The sequence below is a fragment of the Seriola lalandi genome, unplaced genomic scaffold (assembly GCF_002814215.2).
Source record: "Seriola lalandi dorsalis isolate HSWRI2012SDOR001 ecotype SW California unplaced genomic scaffold, Sedor1 jcf7180002054758, whole genome shotgun sequence".
Lineage (NCBI taxonomy): Eukaryota > Metazoa > Chordata > Actinopteri > Carangiformes > Carangidae > Seriola > Seriola lalandi.
Window position 1 is genome coordinate 658,143 of NW_019525311.1, and position 10,130 is coordinate 668,272.

Here is a 10,130-nt window from a genome sequence, read left to right on the forward strand (position 1 = left end):
AATACATCACTTTCAAAATAGTTTTCCTGTGAATGATAAGAGGAAGTGTCTTCCCTTTGTGTTGTGTAAAAGGAAGGGAATACAACTGACAATTACTGTGATTACACAGATATAGATAGACATAGATGTCCTCGGTAGCTAAGCATTCACTCTGATATGCTGAAGACCGCTGCCTTGGAGATCCAAATAGGAAGAGGACTAAAATTTACCAAACAATGCTGCCTGCAGCATTCCTGCAGGGACTTATTCGTGTCTCTCTTACTCAAAAATGAGTTTATAGTGACCTTATTCTGCTTTATTTTAAAATCTCCCACAGTAATCCTGCAGGAATGGAAGATTCATGGTGATATTTCTATCAGCCTCCTGGGAACAGAGAGTCCATCTTTTCCAGCACTATTTTAGCATTAAGTCCCCTTTGGTGTCAACACTCAAGTATCCCTCATGTACTCAAATCAATTGGCTATTTGTTGGCACTGCAGCAGCTCCAGGCTTTGCATCTTAACAGCATCACAGATAAGACTGTTACTTCTCTGCTCTTTTGAGAAGAGAATTGTATATTTACAAGTATTGATCAGATGGGCAAACACCAGGTGAATTCTTAAATTTAGTGTTCACCTTTTAAAGGGGAAAGTGCAGAGAAATTTTTTTGAGGGAATTTAAACCTGTAGCATTAATGGCAGCCTCTTTTCCACATTTACTGCGTGCTTCACATAAACACACTAATCCCCCGCAATTTATATCACTGGTGAAACCCACCAGGTTTGAAAGCCTGTGGCAGCATTTCCACCAGAGAAGCTAAACATGTCACAGCTCTGATAAGCACATTTACCTGCCTGACACTCACCTCTCTGGATTTCCACTGTCCCCCCTGTACCTCTAAGTAGGCAGATTAGGTGGTCTGTTAAACCCGCAGGAAGGCACTTATTTAGAAATATATGAAAGGGCAAAGTGAGTCAGTCTAATGACCGATGCAGTGTCACCAGCGCACTCTTGGGTCTTTTATCATTCTGTAGAGAGGGCCCCCGTCCTCTGAGTAACCCTCATTATATCAGAGCTAATGTTGGGGATGAGGATGTTCAAGTGATAAAGCACCATCACAGTCCTTCATTATACAGAAAGAGAAACAGACTCGGTGGAATTGTGCCCGACCTATAAGATAAATGCAATGGACAGAGAATAACTCCAATTTTAGCGACTGTGCCATACCCTGCTGTCTGCACGGTGCGTCTCACAGGGGAGACATGTTCACTCTTTCACCATGGGATGGCAGTCTTGGTATTCTGTGGACCCAGTCCGCTGTTTGCTGCTTTCTGCATCATTAGTTCTCTCACCATGCTTTCCACTACTACTGGTCTTCATTCAGTGGTGACTATTGACTCACTGAATGCCAATGAATGAATGTTTATGTTTATCGGCTGTTATTAAACAATCAGTTCATGCAAAATTACGTTTGTCTATTAATTACAACAGCATTAGTTATGCCATTAGTTAAATCTTTGTTTTTAATTTTCATAAATCAAGAACAAGTTTGCTTGGACAAAGTTAACATTAGCTGTTGGGCGTACGCCATACTGAAACCTTAGAAGAAGAAAAACAAACTCTTACTTGACACTCATATTCAGTGTGTTGAGTAAAATATTTACTGACCGACAGAGGAAAGTCAAAAGTACAAAAGCAGTTACTCTCCACTTTCAACAACAACAGCAGCTTTCAACAGTGAACCATCACTCTGGATCACACAGACATCAAATTTGACCAGGTTGGCAGTCATGTAAGACGTGTATAGCTGCTGTTGTCACCATCAAAAAAAGATATCAAACCTATGTGGACTGTTATGAAACATCAGCCCATACTTCTACACTGCATTGTGTGGCTATAATAGCAAAACTATCAACAGCTTCACACTACAGCACAAATGACTGTCAGAAGCCTGTTAGAACCATCGGCCACGCTCGCCGTTTATAAAGAGTGAGTCGCTACATCAGCAAATCCTCAGTGCAGGCTGTGTCTTCATAAGTTCTCCATGCTGTTTCTGTGTGTGTGTGTGTGCACACGTGCATCTACTATACAGAAGACCTCTGTGGTTGACAGTATAATGGAATCCAATGGAGTCAATCACTGTGCTCACCACTCCATACAACAGGATGCATTGCCTTTATACATGTTGAGCTCCATGTTCATTCTTTAAGAATTAGATATGTAAAGTGTTAATGATCAAATCAGGCTACAGATGATGTTTACGCATCATCATAAATAAATAAGTAGTCATTGATTAAAATAAAGTCAGAAACTTTTCTTATTTTTTTACTATATTCTGTGACCATTCCTTGTGTTAGTATGTCCTGTCTGTACACCATCTTGTCATATACTTTTATTTTGACATTTCTGTGTTGGAGGTGCTGCATCTGCTACGTAAATTTGTTTTAATTTCCTGGGGCTGAATCTTGGCTTTTATGGTGAAATACTGGATAGTTCTACACCACTGAGCCTCAAACAGTTATTCAAATGAGAAGTTTAGAGGGGAAATTGCTCTTTGGTGGAACAGCCAACAACTCATAAAATGTGACAAGGAGCCCAAGCCAGAAGCTGCTTTTATATAAGGGTTCACAAGACAATAACCTTGAGAATCACAGCTTTAGAGCCCAGCTCTACAGGACAATTGATAAAGCATATACACTGTGCTTTAACTCTTCCTGTAACACAGTGAATACGCTTCCAGTCAGTCAGGTAGGGGGGCCTTTTATCTGTCTTCATGAACGACTGCAACTCAATGAAGTTTCCCCTGAATGATAAGAGATGGACAGACTGACATAGTTGTTATTATTTCTTTTGATGGTTAGAAATGGAACAGTACGACTTCATAATGTCGGAGCCCACACATGTTAAACTTAAGGTGTAATTATACCTGACTAGAGTTGTTACTAGAAAACCAAGCTGTGAAGCAGTAATGTCAAGATATAAAGCTACATAAACAAGCATCACTTTTTTATGGACATGCAGCTCCTATTCCCACATATCACCATGGAAGTTAATGGATTGTCGGAGCCGAGGCTGGCAGTATACACAAATTAGCACTGTCCTCCTGTAATCAGTAACACAGAGGACACAAACACATTAGCAGGATCTGATGTAACTCTTCGTTGCACCTTAAATTAATGAAAGAACCAATCTAGCAAGACCGATTTGACGTTTAAGCAAACAGTGTGAATCAAAGTATGTCATGCAATTCACTACATGGGCTTCTACAGTTGCAGATGATGTGTTCAATCTCATCTCCAGCAGACCTGATCAAACCTGCACTTGGACAAACAAAAACAACATGACAACTGAAACACTGTGGAGAGAAACATCCATTTAGCCTGTCAGAAACAACCTTTTCAAATACTAAATGACACAATTGTTAAAGTTGCTTTAATTACTATTGTTTGTGATTTACAAAATAGCCTAATTGGCACACTCTATACCTCTATACCCAGGAAATTCAGGAAAGGCTTACCAAACCTGTCATGTATTTAATTATGAAGCACCCTCAGTGGCAAATGTTGACTGCAGAGAATAATATTACCAGCAATTTTCACATTATTCTGTCTATTCTGCTGTTCTTTTCTACACAGTGATTCAAGCTATATGCAATTTCTGAGGTCTTTGGTGTTGTAAGCACTGTGTGGCATGAGTCTTTCCAGGGAGCAATCCTCTGGTGCACACACTTTGCACCGAACAGAAGACAAGATCTGCTGACAATCACCATGAACCACACGAGGACCACACAAAAGTGGAAACATTGTCGGCTACCAGTTAATAAATGGCTAAAACGTCAATGGTAAAATACATTTGCATCCATCATTATAATGATATTTGAAATATACTTACCGAGCGAACACTGCATTCCTTGAAATCTTGAAAATGCTTGAATCTTTTTTTTTTTTTTTTTCTAGGCTGCCTTGCCATTTTGAAAGCATTATAACAGTGAGATTGCTCCATATTCTTTTTATTTTTAACAAACCACAAATCCCTTGCATTTAAATGAGCAGTCTTACACCTTGCGTGTTTCATCTTGAGCTTCAGTTGTCTCACCATCTGTGGCCATGCAGCTTCAAACAGGCTGCAGAATAAACAAAACGCTGTTTCACTGTTTTTAAGATGTGCTTATATTCATATTTACTGTTAAATTTTTAGCTAGGGAAGTAAACATGACAACTGCATGGTATGTGCACACTGAAAAGATGTATTTCTATGGCTGCAGGGTGCAAAGGCACATTTTATTTGTTTTGTTTATCATGTTTTTAATCATTTGGTAACACTTTACCCCAACTCCCATCCAGTTAGCATTTATAAACACTAAACCCTTAATAAAAGGTTTATAAGACACTACAATGTACTGGTAAGCAGATAGAATCACATTTTAAGTGTTTTAAAGTACAGTATTTGGCAATGATTATGACTTCTCCTATGAGCACATATTACATATAATTACATCTGTTTGACAATATTGTCATTCAGTATCCTTTTATACACTAGCCTCCACTTATGGCTGCTCACAGGGTTATAAGTGTTAACAAATACATTAATAAACACTTGCATCGCCTTACAAATACATTTAATGTTTACATACTTCTTATAAATAGCTACTATATAATGGGGGTTAACTAGAGTGTTATTATGTGGTGATGCCAGAAAGCCAGAGTAAAGATTAATGTCTTTACCGGCATGTTACCCACAGCAGCATAAGAAGACCTTCCCTCTCAGCCGATTAAGTCCTTGTACAGCCATCAGGTATCTGCAGTGTCTAATTTGAGTGTCAGAGTGTAATTACTGACGCCCGATCCACTGCAGTTAGCTTGATTAAATCTTTCACAAACACAACCAACCTCTTATAAAAGGTAACTAAACAAATGTATGTGCTCTAGTGCACATTTCACTGGCTGGTCGTGACTTCTGCACAGTCTGTTTATGCAATAACAATTATCAGGAGTGTAGCACACACTGTATTTTAAATTACATTTTAGTGGAAGCCCTGTCTCTTATAAACAGGTCAGCCTAGGTCCTCACTCCAAGCAAAGCTGTCACTCTGGCCACGTACAGTAAAGGGTCTCAATAGATTTTAGAGGCTTTTTAGCCAACCCTCACATCCATACATAATGGCAGATGACAAGGCAGCAATACAACATTTTGTATCAAGGTTGGTGGATAGGAAAGATACCAGTGATGATTTGCTGGTAGACTTCATCAGAGCCTGTAAGGTTTTCAGGTAATTATTCTTTTAATGTTGTCAAAATGACAGTATTATCTCTCAGCATTTTACACAGCAAGCTGTTCATCATCAATATTTCTACAAATAACACAATGAGGCAACATAATGTAGCAAAGCCTGGTTGGACACCCACTGTGGACGTAATTATGGTGGATACACATTATATGTTGTCATATAATGGACATAGACAAATTTGTTATTTCAGCCAGGAGGCAAAAAGAGAATTTGGAGCCAGATTAAATCTACTGAGGTATTTAATGCCTGCTGGGTATGAGTAGGTTTTCCACATGCTGTTTTGGGTCAATTTGGACACATGAAGACATAGACATTGATAGAAATCCATGAGTAAAATGGTTCACAGTTCACAAATGACCTGCTGATTCTCACTGAAACCAGTAAATAAAAGGTTTTGTGCTGCAAATGGTATCAAAGTCATATTATTTCGAAGCAATGAAATAGCATAAGCAAATTAAATAACAAAAAACTAATACACATATACAGAACACAGTATATTATAAGTGTTACCATTTAGGAGCTGAAAGGAACTCTATGCTGAACCAGATTCTCTCCACAGTTCCTCAAAAAGCAAACAAAATCGAAGTGGATGGAAAATATATTGTATCCAACTCTCAAACTCGTCCACGAAATGTAAATGCAACGGATTAAACTGAAGGAGGTGGTAATTACTCCATCCACGATGATTCCTGGCAGCATGCTCTCACAACCATGATAACACATCATTCATGTCAAAGGTGGACAGGTAGGCTTGAAAGTAAAGATTCATTAGTAGCTATTTATAATAGCGAACAGCGGGATATAAAAGTAATGTTCATATTTCTCTGCATGAGGTCTATGGGCAATGATTGCATCAGGAAATTATGTTGTGTGTGTGTGGGTCATTAAAGAAGAATGAATTCAGGGGCCATAGGGATGTGTTGTTAGCCTCAACACAGCACGCCTCCTAGTGCCGTCGGCGTACTGCTGCCACACCTGTCTGACGGGTATGATGACTTATGAGCAATGTGGCAAAAGAGATGTCTTGCATCAACTTCAAAAACCTTTTTAAGTTCAAACTGAGATGTAGTCCATGTTGGTGTTTTTCTCACAGGTAGGAGACAAACACTTCAGGCTACAGCTGTTCAATTATCTTGGAAGAAACACATTTGCTATTTCATCCATTTTTACGCGCTTTATTAAACGTGTGAACGGATGTTGTCCTGCTTCCTGCTAAGTGACCACTCATCGTGTTTGTTTGGGAGGTGCAGACCCAACCAGCCTCTGTGGGATTAGCTGAAGTTTGGTTCCACAGCTGCACTTTCGATCTCCATGCTAATCAGCAGGCGTTCTGTTTCCCAATTGCTTTGCTGCTGGATGGCCTTTTGTACACCTATATAGCAATCTCCCTCAGGTATTAGGGTGGACTGTAAGAAGCATAACATTTCCATATCATGTGCACCGAAGCTGGAAAATTAGGTGGTCATTATGTAAACACGGACCATGTGTATAACTAAGATATCAAACAGTTATTCAGATAAAATATTGGTCTTTCCCAGGTAAAACACTATCCATCCAGGTCTCATAGGACTCATAGGCAACCCTCTGTCCTAGCTTGTATTGTAATGTCCAAAGTGATTTATCTTCTCTGTTGTAAAATGCATCTGCTGCATGGTTCTGTAGCATATGAGATATACAAGGATTCAGATTAAGTTAAAGATGCAGCAGTGATACAGGCAGGCTGCTGAGGAAGGCTTGATGCTCAGGCTCAGTCATATCCTGGTCACTGCCAATCAAACAAAGTCAAAACCTATGGTGACCTTCAGAGGAAGAAGGCGCCTGGCTTCTCTATCTGTCACTCTGCTACATGGTAATGAAGTAGTGGACACATCACATTTACATTTTTCTCTTTCTGAAAATGTAATTATCGTGTCCATGTTCTGTAAACACACACAGACTCCAGTGATGCATTTCAATGACACATCACCAAATACGACCAAATGACAGATAGGAATCCTACACAGTAAATTTCGCAGTGTTAAATATGCAGTGTCAAAGTGCATTGACTCTTTCGAAGTTATTACAACAACAGATTGAGTAGAATGCCCCCTGGTGTTGGTGAAAATTTCCGGAGTTAAAAGACGCCGTGTTAATTTGACTCTGGAAAGCCCCGCCCACCTCTTCCTCCTTCAAACTGTTGAAGGAGCTCGACGACACTGGACGACATTTTTCTCCCCGTCGAACGACTGCGGTAAGTTTCTTATTTTTTCCATATTAACCCAATTTTATGTCGGCGTTTCAGCAGAAATTGTGTTTTAGGAGAACATTGTGTTGTTGGCCCTCGTATTTGAGCGGGTTTTGTATCTTAACACCAATTTCGACAAGACGGCTAACGTGACCGAGTGAGTACCTATCTTAAAATGCGCGCGTGTCCAACTTGACCATGTCCGCAAAAGGTAATTAACTTAGCAATATGATGTGGAGAGATAGTTTTGTTGTATTAAACATAACTTAAATTCTGGTGAAAATTGCAGTGAGTTGAGAAAAAATACCCCCCACATTGGCTGAATGGCTGTTCAAATCAACAGTAACGTTAACCATAAAGTGTGCGGCATGTGCGCCTTTTTAAAAATTATTTATTTATTTTTTACTGGTGACCAAACAAATCCACCAGCTAAGTTAATTATTTCATATTATATCAGCATTTGCCTGTGTTGGTGAGGGGAGTTGGCTAAACTAGCTAACGTTTGTGTCAATAACTAGTCTAACCTTGATATTAGTCTAACGGTGATTGAAATGGCCGAGGCATTAACATATTAACTTCAGTCATTATGTTCTACGGTAAATGATGTGATGTAACATAAAGCTGTATTCGGTTTTGGGAAGCAGTTTGCACATGTTTGAGAAATTGACCGCATGCCTCCCCTCCAGCTTGGTCTGCTCTGTGACGTACATCAGTTTAGACGGCTCGTAACGTTGTTTCAGCAAAATGTAAAGTGGGATCATATTTGTTTTTTGGAGTGATTTTTCATCTAGCCTACGGTAAAGTTAACAGCCCAGACTCATGTGTTTTATTTTGAAGTAAAAAAAGGGAAGTAGTCCGTGTGAATTCATGCTTACTGTCGCAGTGCGTGATGTACCGTCAGCCATAACAGCTGTTGTCCCAAACTTTGTTTTCTCATTTGCGTTAACGTGAAGTCACATGGTAAAAAGAGATACTTGTCACATTTCTGAGACACGCTGAGGCACGTTGCTGGAATCATAAAATGATGGTTACAGTGGACGCAGGTAATGTGAGTCCCAGGCCAGGCTTTTGTGATGTGATTTGATTAGTTCATAAGCTGACGTGATTAAACATAAGTATAACTGATCCCTGCTTGTCATTTCTGCAAATAGCTGATCATTTGTCTGCTGTTTGGTGGCCTGAAACAAACAACACATTATCTTATTTTCAAATTGACCATAAAAGTTGGTCTCGTTGGCTGCTCTGTTGAAAACCATGCACTTACTGTTATATTTGTGTTTTTGTTATCATAATAAGCATATAAGATTCTGACAATGAGGAATTATGTGCTGCAGGAACCATGTTGATTAAGGCCAGACTTGGTGATGTCCAAAAAATTGTTAGAATAACAGAGCAGGAGCAGAGAATAACATAACTAAATAGCGACAACTTGCCGAGATAAACAATCACAAAACTCTGCTATATGGTAAATGGCCTTTCTAGTCTTTATGACCACTCAAAGCGCTTTACACTACATATCTCATTCACCCATTCATTCAACCATTCTCATTCACCCTGCGCTACCACGCAGGGTGCCAACCTGCTCTTCAGTTGAAACTAACCATTCATTCTCATTCACACACCGTTGGCGCAGCAACGGGAGCCATTTGGGGTTAAGTATCTTGCCCAAGGACACGTGGACTGGAGGAGCCGGGAATCGAACTGCCAATCTTCCAAATGGTGGATGACCGCCACAGCCGCCCACACATATACACATTTCAAAATTATCTTAGCTACTCTCGCCCACTCTCGCACGGTGTCGCAATAGCACCAAATGTGAAATGTTTTAGAAAACAGTGTCTGGTGATGTGTTAGCAGTAGTTTAAATATTAAATAAAAAATAGTTCAGTAAAAAAAGAGAGTTTATGATCATATAGAACTGCTGTCTTTTTGGTATTTTGTGGAAAAAAAAAAAAATTTGAAAAAATTGATATTGAAAATGCAGAATCACTGAATTTTGCTGATGGTCCACTTAACATCACATTTTTGTTGTTACAGGTTGGGACAGTGACCTCATCGATTTTGCTGCTGTTACACCTGATTCCCCCCTCTGGATGTTTCACTGAGGGAGCCTCAGTTTTGCAGGTCATGATCACATACTTTTTTTTTTTTTTTTTTTGTTTAATATTACATGGTTGTAATATTACAACCATGTAATTGTAATAGTCTCGCCATGTGTTTGTGTTTTGTTTTCTCAGACAGGAACCAACATCCAAGAACATCTTGATTCCGTTACGACAAGCACACAACCCTACCTCCTGGCTGTAGGATAAAGGAAGAAAGCAGTCCACCAGTTCTTCATAATACTTGACAAAAATGCCATCGCTTGCAGGTCGGACGAACTGTTTAAGGTGCATTATGTTTTTGGACACACCCATTGCACAACTATTCACTTTTTTTTTTTAAGTGCAGCACGTGAACAGTTAAGTGCTTTTGTACAACTAAAAGTTGAAAATACAAATGTTAAATGCATCTTGAAAAGGTGCTTTTGTACAATTTAAAAGTGAAGTGGTTAAATGCATTTTTGTGGTAAGTTGATTTCATTCAATGGTACAAGTATTATTTAATTATTATAGATAGATGCAATTTGATACTAAAAAA

The 10,130-nt window shown here is 39.2% G+C and overlaps 1 long non-coding RNA gene across 1 annotated transcript; it reads left to right on the forward strand.

Annotated features, from left to right (window-relative positions):
• The first annotated feature begins 7,417 nt into the window (after positions 1-7,417).
• LOC111668753 (uncharacterized) lies at positions 7,418-9,872 on the forward strand. The gene is made up of 3 exons (XR_002761748.2): positions 7,418-7,496; positions 9,528-9,614; positions 9,728-9,872. It is a non-coding gene; the product is annotated as an uncharacterized LOC111668753 (long non-coding RNA).
• The last annotated feature ends 258 nt before the right edge of the window (positions 9,873-10,130 follow it).